At 40.3% G+C, this 14,860-nt stretch overlaps 1 non-coding gene across 1 annotated transcript; it reads right to left on the bottom strand.

Annotated features, from left to right (window-relative positions):
- Nucleotides 1-10,823: 10,823 nt before the first annotated feature.
- On the bottom strand, nucleotides 10,824-10,981 carry LOC119265187. The gene has a single exon (XR_005131471.1). It is a non-coding gene; the product is annotated as a U1 spliceosomal RNA (small nuclear RNA).
- Nucleotides 10,982-14,860: the final 3,879 nt, after the last annotated feature.

Below are 14,860 nucleotides of genomic sequence, written 5' to 3'. Positions count from 1 at the left end.
GCTAATTAGTGGATGCCCAAGGCTCCAATCAGGCTGGAGAGCAGCTGTCATTTGTCAGTGTGAGCAGGGTGAGTGTGTGAGGCGGCAAGTAGGAATGAGGCAAACATCTCGTAAAGCCCCCTCAGAGAGAGCCCGTCAGCCTGCTAATCCTCATCAAGCCTCAGAGGGGGGAAAAAAACACAGGAAAACTTGCACTAGTGGCGGTGGTGGAGACGCAGACTGTCAACTTGGCCCAAAGCTATCTGCCTAAAAACACACTAAAATTCAGCTGCTTTCACCATCAGTCAGAGCAGGTGTGGCCTGGGTGGTAGTTCAGGGTAGAGGAGGGATGTTGGGGGAGGTCTGAGTTAGCTCCTTTGCACTTGATTCTAGGATGAGGGGGTCTATAAAGCAAGTGTCTGGACCAACTGACGAAGCCTGGGCAAACTGTCCCACCACATGGCACCGCTGATCTAAATTAGAAAGCATGCGTGTGTGCCTCTTTCTTCTCTGGCAAAGCTGTTGGGTGGGTGTCCACATCAAAAGGCTAGGCCAAATGCACAGGGTAAACAGTGCTCTAAACATTAGCAGAGAAGATGAAAGTGGCAGAGGGATCAAACCCACATGCCAGCCATGACTGTCCGAGCCTTTTCAGAGACTTTTCCCACCATAGCTTCGCACACAGGGAGCTTAGCGCTGGGTTTGATGACCGACAACTGCTTCAGTGTTGGTATGCACACTTGAAAAGCTGGCAGCTCATAAACACTGACCAGGCACTCTATAACTGTAGGAACATATATCATATTTATATGATAGAAATACAAGCCATAATATTTGATGTTTTAGTTAATTAATTTTGCTTTCCGCCCGATGACCAATGGGATAGGCTCCAGCACCCCCCCCATGGATGGATGGATGGATGGATGGATGGATGGATGGATGGATGGACGGATGTCTACAAGGTGCTCCAAAAAGGACCACAACACAAGTACTGTGCATCAATACACTTCAGATGAGCTTGACCCCAGAGAAGTAGGCAGTGTTTCTAGGTGCTGTTGGTATATGACCTTGCAATCGTTATATGACCTTGAGGAACATTTTTATAGCTTTAATATTTTAAGTAGTGAGCCCTTGACCCATCCCTGCCCATAAGGACTTGACCTTTCCTGGATGCTCCATTATATCCAAACGTAAACATATCACCCGTTTAAGATGTTCCCAGTCGTGTCCTGACCTGTTTTGAATGTGATGCAGGCATCAATTTCAGAATTTGCTTATATTTACAAAAAGCAATAACTTTGATAAAACACTGTATATCTGGCTTTGAACTGTTTTCATTCAAGTAAAGATCAAATAGGATATAAAAATCACTGCTTTCTGTTTTTATTGGCATTTTATCTATCGTTTCAACTTTTTTGAATCTGTTGATCTATGAAAAAGATCTATTTGTCAGTTCAGGTTGTTTAACCACTGTAGCTATTTCATGCTGAACGCATATCAGTCTAATTTTAGACCTTTCCATAGCACTGTGTCACTGGTTATGAATGATATTCTATCCTCACTGCACTGTAAACTCACCGGTGCTGCTCTTCATTGATTTTCATTAAGGTGTCCAATACTATAAATCACTCATTGTTACCGGAAAAACATCAATATCCATCTCTATGAAAAAAGTTTCAGTTTTCAGGTATAAGTAATGGTGTACCACAGGGTTCTGTTTTAGGTCCTTTAACATTTATTTTATACTTTAAATAAATAATATAGTATTATTGGAAACTGGTAATTTAGCTGATTGTAAGATACATTTATATACCGATGATGCAGTTCTCTGTAGTTGAGCTTCCACTGTGGAATAGTAAGTAAGGTGTAGTAAGTCTGCTTCATCATCAGAAATCATTACAAGATCTGAAATTAGTTCTGAATGTTCTCTAGGTTCACGGTTTTACTAGGTCCCATACAATCTTCTGTGAAGATGTGCATGTTAGCAATCTGCCTGACTGTGTTTCTGAATCTAGGAGCATGGTTAAACAATAAATGATCATTTTTCAAATATGATCAGGAGCCATCCTTACGCTATTGCTACAAAAATTAAGATTAAGTGACCCTTATTAGTCCCACAACGGGGAAATTTCACCTCTGCATTTAACCCATCCGTGAAGTGAAACACCACATACACACTAGTGAAGACACACACACTAGGGGGCAGTGAGCACACTTGCCCGGAGTGGTGGGCAGCCCTATCAACAGTGCCTGGGGAGCAGTTGGGGGTTAGGTGTCTTGCTCAAGGACCCCTCAGTCATGTGCTGTCGGCTCTGGGGATCGAACCGGCGACCTTCCGGTCACGAGGCTGGATCCCTGACCTCCACCCCACGACTGCCCAAAAATGGGTCATGATTTTCATTTCAGACACACAATCAATTATGGAGGATGTTAAAGTGTCTGTTTCGATTCTGGGGATATTATTTATATGAATGCCATGCCCTCCATGTTAAATGAAAATTGGACCTCACTATCCAACAGAAGATGTAGAAACTCGGCTATTTTTTATTTAGAAACTACTTCTTGGTCAGCTGCCAAATTACTGAAGCCAGAGTTGAGGATATTTGTGGCCTTTGTTCATACTCTAGAATATATTTAGCTTTAAATGAGCTCGGAAGGTGGAATCATTTTAATTAGGAACTTTCTCTGCAGAGCATGTCCTGAGCTCTGAACCCAATCTCTGCCTGACTGGTGCTACTAAATTTGAAACCTGAACCCAAACCGAACGCGGCTCGCACTCATTTGGAATTTTAAAGAGTTCCTCTTTAGTGAGTTTTCTTATTCTCTCATCCACAGCAGTGTACTGTATGCAGCTGGCCAGACTGTTAGCTAGGCTCTGTCAAAGGCATGGACTGTACTAGAGAACGTGAAAGAGATAATGCATAAGAGATTTGCTAAAAACAAATCTACAAATTACAAATCAAAGCCACGCCCAACACCAAAGCCTGAAAACCCATCCTGAAACCTACATTATTTTTCCAGGACCCATTGGGCTCAGGTCAGTTCACTTATATCTACACCAACCCTTTGGACTCCCTACACTATTTGGCCAAACGTCTGTGGAGACCTGTTCGTCACTCCTGCATTAGCTTGTTGGACAAGTGAAAAAGCCTTAGGCATTAATATGGAGGTGCACCAAACACACACTTTTGGTCAGTGGGGTTGAAGGTCTATGCAGGCCACTGGAGTTCCTCAATTCTACTCATTAAAGCACGTCTTACTTTAGTGCACAGGGACATGATCATGCTGAAACAGGAAAGGGCCTTCAGCTTCAGGTGTTGCCATGAAGTTAGAGCAGATAATTGTCTGAAATGTCTTTGAATGCCAAGCCTAGATTCACTGATGAGACAGTGAAGTGTGATTTATCACTCCAGCGAACACGTTTCCACTACTCCAGAGTCCAGTGGCGACATGCTTTACACCACTCCAGCTGATGTTTGGCATTGCAGAGAGTGATCTTAAGATCCTGTGCAGCTGCCAGTCTTTGGAAGCTCATTTCTAGAAGCTCTGGCTGCACGGCTCCCGTGTTGATGTTGCTTCAAGATTTAGTGTGGAACTCTAGTGAGCGATACAGGTGATTTCTATGTGTTGTGTGCTTCAGTACTTGGCACTCCCCTCTGTAAGCTTGCACAGTCTACTGCATTGGCAGAGTGGGTGTTGCTCCTACATGCTTCAGTTTTACAATGCAATCAGTTATATTTGATTGTGGAAGATCTACATGTATGACTCCAAACTACAGTCACATTGGCAGGTCTGCCTTTGCCACTTGTGTTTATCTCACTGTCAAGAACCAAAAACTTTAAAAAATAAAATGCACAACAACTTTCCATCAAATTAAAACCATGCTAGATCATCTACTTACAATCACCAAGGTGGAGTCTCCAATCTGCTCTGTCAGCTGAATTCCCCTGCCTTTTTTTCTTCTTCAACGAGCTACAAGTGAGAAATTATGAAATGAAATGTAAGAAGAGGAGTTCCAAGACACATAAAGACAATAACACATTGTTTGGGATGATGAAGTGAACTCCATGCTGTAGTATTGCCTGCATCACCTTTCTAGATTTGCATGGAGCACCTCCGTCTTGGCCTTTTGCTCTTTATTCAAATAGTGTGCATTATAGGACGGCAAATATTTACTATCATAAAAAGAGCGAACAAGGCTGTGTTTGTGATGATGACAAACAAGAGAATGTGTGATATGATGTTTAATGTGCAGCGGTTGTTTCCAGAGTTGTTTACAGCCTCTGCGTTCGCGCTGGAACACACACATCACAGGACGGACAGCGTGCCAGTGCTGACTTTTGTCTGTATCTCTGGCAGTGGTGGGCTGTGTTACAGAGGCAGAGTATAAAGAGTCTTCTGTGCAGGAACACACACATGCACGCACACACACACGCACACACACACACACACACCTCCTGTCTGCACTGATATCACAATCAGAGAGCCACAGCTGCAAGGCTGTCCTCCGTGCTGTGTGTGCAGCACACACACACACACACACACACACACACACACACACACACACACACACACACACACACACACACAGACTCATGCAGACTTACATACACACACACAGCTGCACGTGTTGTTTTTGTACTGTGGTGAGTCTGGTGTGGAGTGTGTTGGGGTTTGTTCTCTCCTCACACTGCCTGACAGCTCCATATAAAGCTGGCCCTGAGCTCTGAAAGGCCAGGCTTTTGTTAGGACTGTCACTGACCACAGAATACAGCGCCTTTATTTAATGTCAATGCACAGCAATGCATAATGCAGAATCGTCTGGACGCATGTCAATCAATGAAATTCAGCAAGCTTTTTTTATGCGCTGACTCTTATATACGTCTATAGTTATTATTGTTACTATAGTTATTATATATATATATATTCCAATATATTCCAATATGTTAGACTTTGCAAATAGAATGTGTGCACAGACAAGTATGGTCTCTCCGTAGAAGAAGCATGAACCTATTTTCACTTAGAAAATCAACAAAACTTGTCTTTTAACTGGAGTGCTCAAACTTTTGCATACAACCGCATCACTTATTTTTTTCAGTGTAGCTGAAGAAAAGTAGACGGACAGAAGAGAACAGACCAGCACCTGTGTAACAGTCAGCTTCTTTACTCTGACAAAATTTTTAAGAGTTGCCTTTCACCCTTCTGGTCTGCCTGCAGCTGTCTGGGGTCTTATCATCATGTACAGCAAGAAAAATCTATGACCTGGGGGAGCTGACCATTTCAATGGGAAATGCAGCAGCTGGCTTCACATGTTCTAGACTGCAGTCACTCTGTGGTCAGTTTTTATATTATTCCCACGTGCATCCGAAGGCAGTAGCCAAACTGAACTGAGGCTCAGCAGAGACTTTTTTTTTTGAAGAAGGAGTCAGAAAAAAGGTGCCAAATTCTTTGGAGCTATGCCACCGCGGTCCGGACACGGACTCAGCACAGCAGTTCAGAGGACCGAATTGATCACTATAAAGAAAATTCTATAGCAAAGCTGAAATGTAGGTATTAATAAAAGGTGAACCAGCGCGGCTTCTCTACCAGTCCTGTGTTGTTGTTTCCAACCACATGAATTTATGTAAACGACCAAGCTGAATGTAGCAGACACTATTTCTGGGGCTAGACATCAGCTCAGAGAGCCAATGGTTTCACAGGCGTTGAAGACTTTTAATGACGAATGAAAGCAAAGTCTTTAACAGTGAATCAAGTTCAAACAGGAGTCAGTAGAAGTGGAATCACTGAGGTCCCCTCAGAGACAACACCAATATGAATGAAGATACCTGCAAAATTCAGTTCTGAGATCATAAAATAGACCCAAAGCCCAACATGAAAGGTCCACCAGCGTGCTTGTCCCTCTCCCAGGGTAAGAGCTGGACATGCTTATTAACAACAGCTCTTATTATTGCTTATTTTAATTGAATTTCAGTATACTTCATTTATTTTATCTTATGAAAAAAAACAGGAACGTTCTTCTGTATGTGAATATTGTTAAAGATAATTTAAAAAGATATTTTAAATCTTTTTCTTCAAAGGAGGTTTATTGTGCAATGTGCAATGACGGTTTTAAAATGCTCATTAAATTATTTTATTAAAATATATTTAATGAGACTTATTTCCTTTTATTACTTGTTTAGACTAGTCAGTAATAATCAAGCATTTTAAGGTAACCACTGTCATCATTATGTTGGTGTGTATATCCAGACTTTTGCAAGCGAGACATTTATTTGTAACTTTTTGTTGAATGCATCTGCCGTTCGTTTCAGCGAAAGAGATGTGTTAGTGTGAACAAATGATCTAAATTTCACTGTATTTAAAGCTCTTCCACCATCTGTAGTTATAACTCCTACAACTGTACATCCGAGCCCAGAACCATGCAGGTGTTTTTCACAGTGGTGGACGAAGTACACAAACCCTGTACTGGAGTTAAAGTCGAGACCCCCAAGGTAAAATATTCCTCCAGTAAAAGTAGAAGCTCCTCCCTTTAGACCTCCACTTGAGTAAAAGTACTAAAGTATTTCCCTTCAAATGTACTTAAGTATAAAGTAAAAGTACTAAAAGAGTAATTCTGGCTCTGATGTCCTGTTATCATTTTTATAACCAGACTGGCTTCATGAACTCATTTCAGGTGAAAGTCCTCCAGCATCTCTCTTGGTAAACCAGTCTTTTAATAGAACGTCATTAATTAGTGACGCTGACGTCTATTAAAATGATCAGAAGCACAAAACACTGAAGGTAAACAGTTTCCATCAGGGAGAACCGAGTGGCTCTGAAATCACTTTTTACACACAAGCAAAGTTTCAGTTTCAGATTTATTTACAACTTAGTTCCAAGTTTAAGTTGAATAAAAACTGGCTTTAAACTCAGGATCACAGATGAGCTCCTTTACTATGTTGATCTGTAGGCGTCTGTTCATAAACATAAACCAGCCCAAACTCATTTACTATAAAATGAAATGGTGTTTGTAGAAATTCAGAAAAAAGCCGCGTCAGTCTCGACTGCATATGTGGACATATTTCTATATTGTGCTCTATTTACACAAAGTTAGGTTAGTTCATCATTTATGTTGAACAGACTCTCCCAAAGTTTTACGCTGCTGCACTGACGTTGAACCGCGTGCTGCACTGGGTCGGTATGACCGACAGGTCAAAACCAGCTCTAAACAAAGTGACCGCTGGGCCCTGATTGGTGCTCTGGCTTTGCGCTTCTTTCGTTTTGACATGTTACGTTTTTATACACACAGAAACCAAAAGGAACGACAGATTTCTCAAAATGTAGGAGGGAAAAGTCGGATATTAGACTCTGAAATGTAGTGGAGTGAAAGGAAAAAGACGCCCAGAACGGAGAAACTTCAGTACAGATACACCAAAAATACTAAAGTACAGAAACTAATTACATTTACTCAGTTACTCAGTTACTCAGTTACTGTCCGCCACTTTTCACACTGTAGGACACTGAGGAGCAGAGTGCACGTAGTGCTATCAGGAAGAGTGTTAACCAGCAGGTGCATTTTACGTTCTTTGAACAAAAAGGCCTTCATTGTAGGGAAAACACCTTCCCGGACAGTTTCAGCTGGAAAGATTGCTGAGCTTACAACCACAGATGCAGATAAGTGTGCTGAAAGGCAAGTAAACAGTCTAGATTTGCATAACTTATCACATCTATAGGGCTTTAAATAGACAGTGGCATTTTTGGACCTCTGGGCTAGGGAAAGCACCTAAACACCATCCCAGAGTTTACAGCGGTCACTGTCTAGTCGAGCAGTATGTATTTGGTTTACTCAAATATAAAGGTGCAGAACAGAACTCCTTGGAGCAGTCCAATAGGAGCTGCACTGGTTCCATAAAGAACTTCTCCGTGAATGGACCATTTCCCCATGAAGACCCCAGACAGCTGTAGGCAGACCATAAGGATGAAAGCGAAGAAATTGACTGTTACTCAGGTGCTGGTCCGTTGTCTTCTGTCCATCTTCGTTTATTCTGGCTACACTGGAAAAAGAACAGTGCACTCGTACACATAGGTTTAAGCGTAGCTGGTCAAGTTACCCATCCATCCATCCATCCATCTATCCATCCATCCATCCATCCATCCATCCATCCATCCATCCATCCATTTTCTAAGCCGCTTCTCCGTCAGGGTCGCAGGGGGGTGCTGGAGCCTATCCCAGCAGTCTGGTCAAGTTATGTTTTGTTGATTTTATGAGTGAAAATAAGTAAACACGCCCTCTACGGAGAGCACAATTAAATATCACATTTTTCTTTGTTGCGCAAATTAAAATTTTCTTTATTAAAATTAGATTTCTATGTATTTGATTTAATATATATATATATATATGTATGAGTCATCATTTTTGCATTGACCACAGTTTTTGTTATGATAAAACAAGCAATGACAAACAAACAAACAAACAAAAACAGTAATTGTGCATTAAAATGTGCAGAGGTGTGTAAACATATTTTCACTTAGAAAATCAACAAAACGTCATTTCACCATCAGTCAGAAACTACAAGTCAAAAGCTGGACACACAATTAAATGCAATGAAATTTGTTCCAAAAACGAAAAAGAGAAATTGAAGTTATATCCAAATAAATAAATAAATAAAACGAAAAATCTATATATCTATACATGTTTTTAAAAATGCACACAATCGTATGGCTTTTAGAAACAACAAGATCTCGGCTCATGCGCATCATCTTCAGTTTTGTAGGAACATCTCCTCAGGAGGACAGATGCTTCTGAGAGAAGCTCCTAGTGAAGCTACCTGAGAAAATGCCGAGGGTGTGTAAAGCTGTGTTGAGGCAAAAAGGACAGAGAAACTAATAAAACACAAAAATGAACTAAAATAGAAGATGCATGTGTTTTAGTCGCTGTATAGTTCCAAATGTGCTGGTTCACAGATCTGATGTCTTCACTACTATTCAAGATGTGGAAAATAGTAAAAGGGAGGAAACCTGGTAACACTTTATTTTAAAGGATAACTCCACTGATTTTTCAAAATGACATAATTGACTTGGGTGTAAAGAAGGCCTTTCAGAGTGGTTTGATGTAAATGTTCGTTTTATAGAAATCTGCCAAGTCAGAATTTTTCACAGTGGTGGTGATAGGAACCAGACGTCTGAAAAGTTGAAGGCCTCTGAAAGCTCACAGGAAGATATGAAATGAAAGATATATGGTTAGATATACGCTGCCTGATGTCTCACACATTGTTTTATGATAAGATTTTGGCTTTAAATGTATTTCATCCCATTCATGGCAGAAGCGTACATGCAGTGAATTTTAATGCCAAATAGTTTCCAATGAAAACATATTTTTTCAGATTTATAAATATTTTACCATTATTTAACATTAAATATTAAAATTCAGAAGACGTGTAGGTTTACAGGTTTTAAATAGTAAATAAAATGACTATATATGTATTTCAGACATCCCTGGTTCCCATCACTATCACTGTATGGAAACTGACTCTATAATTTCTATAATAATTCTATAAATTTTCTATAATGAACCATGAACGTCAATCGGAATTACATCTCAAAGACTCGATGTTCCTGAAATTTTGAAAAATTGGTGAAATTAACCTTTAAAGTCTGCTTCTGTTTTCAAATGATTAATGGTGACCTAGTAAACAGAAGCATGCAGGCTTAGAAATGTGGTATACATATATTTATATGGTGTATTAACAGGTGCATTGGTTATTAACTGTATGTTCACTAATTAGTAAAATGTTATTTAATTGTAGTCTTTGATTTGCAGTCGAACTCATTCATTCTAGGAGTTCTGAAAGTGTGTGCAGGTCAAATGAGCTGAAGGAGGCATTTGCCAGGCTGTGCGAACGTTAGTCAAATGGACAAAAGTTCAGATCATTTGTTTAGTAGAAATGGATGAATGTTTACTAATAGCTATAACAATAGTCTCAAAATGACACATCGATTTTAATTAATTAATTAATTAATTAATTTGCAACACCACCTAACACCTAAGTCATAAGCTGCTAAAATATTAGCTCCCAGATGTTGCAGCAAAATATAATGAAATATCTAAGAAAACATTTTTATTTAAAGATGAATTTCACTGTTTTTTTTTTTAATTGCATCTTAATTACATGGTTAAGATGCAAACACGATTGTCCAGAGTGCCTTGATGTGAGATGCTCCTTTGTAGAGAAACTTGCACAGCCAGAATTGTTTACAGTGGTGGTGATAGGAACCAGATGTCTGAAGAGTTTAATGCCTGTAAAAGCTGCCTCATAAAAATAATTACATATAAGAGTTATGAAGCCACCCGATGGCTTAGACATTGTTATATGATAGTTTTGAAAAATGAGGTTTGGGCTTAATGGTTGGTTTTTTTTTCGTTTATGTCAGAGATGTATTTGCAGGGCTTTTTAAGTTAAGTGATACTTTTTAAATTCCACAAACGAGGAAATTCCACCTCCGTATTTAACCCGTCCGTGAAGTGAAACACCACATACACACTAGTGAGCACACACACTAGGGGGCAGTGAGCACACTTGCCCGGAGCGGTGGGCAGCCCAATCCACGGCGCCTGGGGAGCAACTGGGGGTTAGGGGTTTTGCTCAAGGACACCTCAGTCATGTGCTGCCAGCTCTGGGGATCAAACGAGCGACCTTCCGGTCACAGGGCCAGTTCCCTAACCTCCAGCCCACGACTGCCCCCAAGTAGAAAACCTTGCACAACTCGCAGTTGACCCCCCTAGACACAGGCCGATGGCTGCGCTCGCAACCCGCAATCCTCACTGCAGAGACTTGTCCCTTAGTTCTGTTGTTGTAACGCAAGTTTGTCAGGGGAGAGTGCGAACGCAGTCCCCCACTACCAGAAATTATGCAGTCGAGATTCCCGCATTTGGGGAATTCCCAAGGGTCAGCACCACCCAAGTGCAATGGCAGAGCCTCGCCCTGGCTGAACGACCTTCATGGTATCGTCCCTGCCAGGTCAGTATTTTAAGGCAAAACAGTCCCTAAAGAAAACGTTTTATTTCAGATTTACTATTATTCCACCATCATTAAAATGACTTACCAAGACTCAGAGGACATGTGTAGGTTCACTGGTGCTTTTCTATAGTACACAAAACAGAGTGCTCAGAGTGACTGTTTAAGTCTGAGTGATTAAAATATGAAAACATATTAGGAACCGTCACATAATGTCATGGTTCTCTAACATTTTGATGTTAGATTTTCCTAAAACAGTACATCCAGTCAGGAACCATGTAGAGAACTTTACCTTTAAGAGCGTTAACTGAGACTAAGCTACAACCTGAAGCATTTCTGTGTTTGACGATGGGTGATGCCTGAGCAGCTACTGTAACTCTAAGACTCTAAGGTCTTCATCTGGTTTGGATGTCCTGATGAACGATGAAGCAGTGCTAACTTTACCTGGTGGAAGTTAAGGATAGATTTGGTTTGACTACAGCATTGAGGAAACACAGTAGCAAGCACTATAATGCATGCACACCTTTTCCAAGCTGTGCAGTAATCAGGATGAAAAGGTCTTGAAGCCTTCCTCACATCACCTCTCCACTGGGCTAACTGTGCCAGTAAACATACAAGATTCAAAGATCAACATTACGAGCCGGACCGCATAATTAATATATTAATGAATGACAGCAAGTTAATGTCAGTGAGTTTTATGGGCTGGTAATGTAGCAACTTGTGTACACAGCCTGTCCAGACACCTGCATTATAGCGATAAACCATCCACTGATCATAAGTTTGTCTGCAAGCTCATGATGGGAGTTGGGCAATTATTATGTCCATAAACACATTTCCAGCATATATGATTACTGCAACTGGCTTCCCTCAAACCCTTCAGAATCATTGGCACTATCGAATGAGGCATTACAGAAAGTATCTCGGCAAATTTGAATAAAATAAATAAATCACTAGAACCAAAATCTCTAAAAACAATGGCTTACGTCAGCCGAGTTGACCGAGCATGCACATCTGAAATTAAGTTTTACAACATTTGTGTAATGTTATTTTGTTTTTTATAATGAGCTAAATAAAGACAATGAGGCTTCAGAGTTTACGTCAAAGTGACAAGCATGAAAAAATAAATAAAACTAATTTAAATAATTGGAAAAACCTGGAACTGTACCAAAATTTTTTTTTTAAATTAAAATGCATTTTTAACTAGAGCAGAGGTCAGTAATGAGACACAGAGAGCTTCTGGAGTATATAAATAAAAATAAATAAATAAATAAATAAATTAAAAGTATTTGCTAGTATTGGCTGGACGTACCATTTTCATTTCAATTACACATGATTTATTTATGAGACTAGAGATACAAAACAATAAAAACTCATTTCTTAGACAAAAACAGAATCAACAGAATTTGCATTGACTGAAATAAACTACCATAAAATTTAAATTTTGGTTTCATATCATTTATTGAGTTTATATTTGACTAGAGATTTGCAAAGAGGCATCAACGATTAAATGAAACAAGCAAATGAAATAAAACAAAATCATTAAAATCATTTTATATTTTATGTGACTAAAGACGGACATAGAAGCATCATAAGGCACAATGAAATACATAAATGATGCAAGGACTTTATTCCTGATGAGAGATCAGCTATAAGACAGTCTAGGGAACAACAAACAAATAAGCAAACAAATAATTGAATAAAAATTTACATTTACGTAAAAATTTGATTTTGGTTTTTCAACATTTATTAATTTAATATGTGAGCGGAGGGTGGGGGGGGGGGGGGGGGGGGACTGTGCATCTCTAAAACTCCTTTTCCCTGTCTCAGTTACCCATAAAGCCCGTCTGCTGGTGCTGATGATGGTGCTTGTGGACCTGAGAGGGTGACTACCTGGTGTCAGCCTGGAATGCCAGCGTCTTTGATCAGCGGATTATGGTTTCATCATTAGGACCCGGCCTGGCTCGTTCCCTTTTCTGATCCACAGGAGCTCCTCAGATCTAAACCCCCCTCTCCGTGTCCCTCTAGCAGGATGGCCAGATCCTATCATCCTCGCACTGAGATTTTGGCTCAGACTCAAACAAACCGAGCCATGTAACCTTACACCTGCCCTGACAGAGCCAAATTAGCCCGCTTCCTGGGAGGCCGGGCTGTGGACATCTCTCCAAATTAAAGGTAGATGGCATCGCGAGCTGTCGTCTGCAAAGAGCTACTATTTCAAGAAGTTTATGAACATGCCGGGATGAGTTTTAATAAACGGCCTGATACCATCAGACAAGAAGAAATGAAAAGTGCAAAAAAAAAAAGAAAAAGAAACTTAGCAGAACGAGGACCCCGGCATGACCTGATACTTGGGTTTGCTAAGAATCTCCTGAAATCTTATAGTGATGTTTCATAAGTTCATGCTTCATAAGAAGGACGTACAAATGTATGATGATCATCGAAACTGCTGGGAGAATTACCAGCTATGAGCCAATCCTGCAGAGCTGTAATCGAGACGATGTGAAAGGTCTTCTCTGTATGGTAGTAGAAAGTGCCATGAGCCAAAAGTAAACTTTACCCGGAGTGCAGCAGTAAACACTGCCTTTGTGCTCTTTGCACTTGCCTCTTGAACTCATTGACCTCTATGAGACGTTCGCTCCTTAGCACTGACTTTACAACGTCAACAGCCCAAAACTGGCGGCCTTCTTTCTATATACCAATAACCTTTCGAGCAAGTTCTTCTAGTAGAACTTTGTCAGGGCGTTGCTGATCCAGATGGACCTTTTTATTGGCTCTCTAAAGATGGCTCCACCTCTTAATGCTTCCTATTCCTGATTCCTCTTATCGTACTCGTCCATTCTGACTGGCTGTTGGGGTTGATAAGTCGATTAAGAGGTAGGAATGTGATAAAGTTTATGAGGAGAGTAGTTATACTGCCGAAAAATGACTGGGTGTAGTAATTGCCGGGGCCAGACTGATAATGGCCTGATAAAAGGACAGGCTGGGTCAAAGGGTTATGAAGGAGGTACAGATAGATACGTTACACCTACATGCTATATGGCTTTGTACAAGTTTGGATCATCCTTCTCAAAGCGGAAAAAATGGATAATACAGTATGTATAAAACATCACCTGTGTCCAATTTTTACATAATCAGACTCTTGTTGTTGTGCCTTTACATCTGATCGAGTCCTTCATGAGATAAAAGCAGTCTAGGCTTAAATGTTTGGCAACAAACCATCAAAGTTCATACTGAAATCTTTATCTGTGCGTACAAATAAACTTTAACTGCTACTTTTTGATGTCTGGATCTTTTGGAAGGCTGGAATAAAACATTTGCTTCCTGACAGACAGGAACAGTACAACATTTAATCGTTTCCCCATATCTTTTACTGTAATAACTGCTGCAGACTGTCCGCAGTTACAACATTCCATGTCACTTCAATGTGAATAGGCAGACTAAAGAGCTGTGAGGAGGCAAGAGGAGGAAGATCTGATGTAATTGTGCTCCTGGTTGTTCAATAAAGGAGCTATTTTACACGACCATGTGTTAAAATTTTGATAACATTGACATAAAAGTAAGTTTCTGCCGTTTTATCTACTCTTTTCCTTTAACAATGTAATTACTGAATGTCCTTGTTGTATTTGTTTGATACGCGAAGAATGTGATATGACAAAGCCGATGAAATTCGAAGCCTGGACCCAACTTATACTTGTGACCTTGAAGCCTGAGCTGATCAGGCCAGAACGGTGCTGCTAAATTTGAGACCTAAACTCAACCTGAGCCCACATGGATGCATGCTGCTGCATGATGCATGGAGTCTTACTATATAGGTTAACTGCTCTAACATCGCTTTGTTGCTAAGCACTGGGAGCTGGGACAAACTGGCATTTTATAAATGGTCATTTGTG

The sequence above is a fragment of the Pygocentrus nattereri genome, chromosome 14 (assembly GCF_015220715.1).
Source record: "Pygocentrus nattereri isolate fPygNat1 chromosome 14, fPygNat1.pri, whole genome shotgun sequence".
Classification (NCBI taxonomy): Eukaryota; Metazoa; Chordata; class Actinopteri; order Characiformes; family Serrasalmidae; genus Pygocentrus; species Pygocentrus nattereri.
This window is presented reverse-complemented; position numbering and strand designations above follow the sequence as displayed.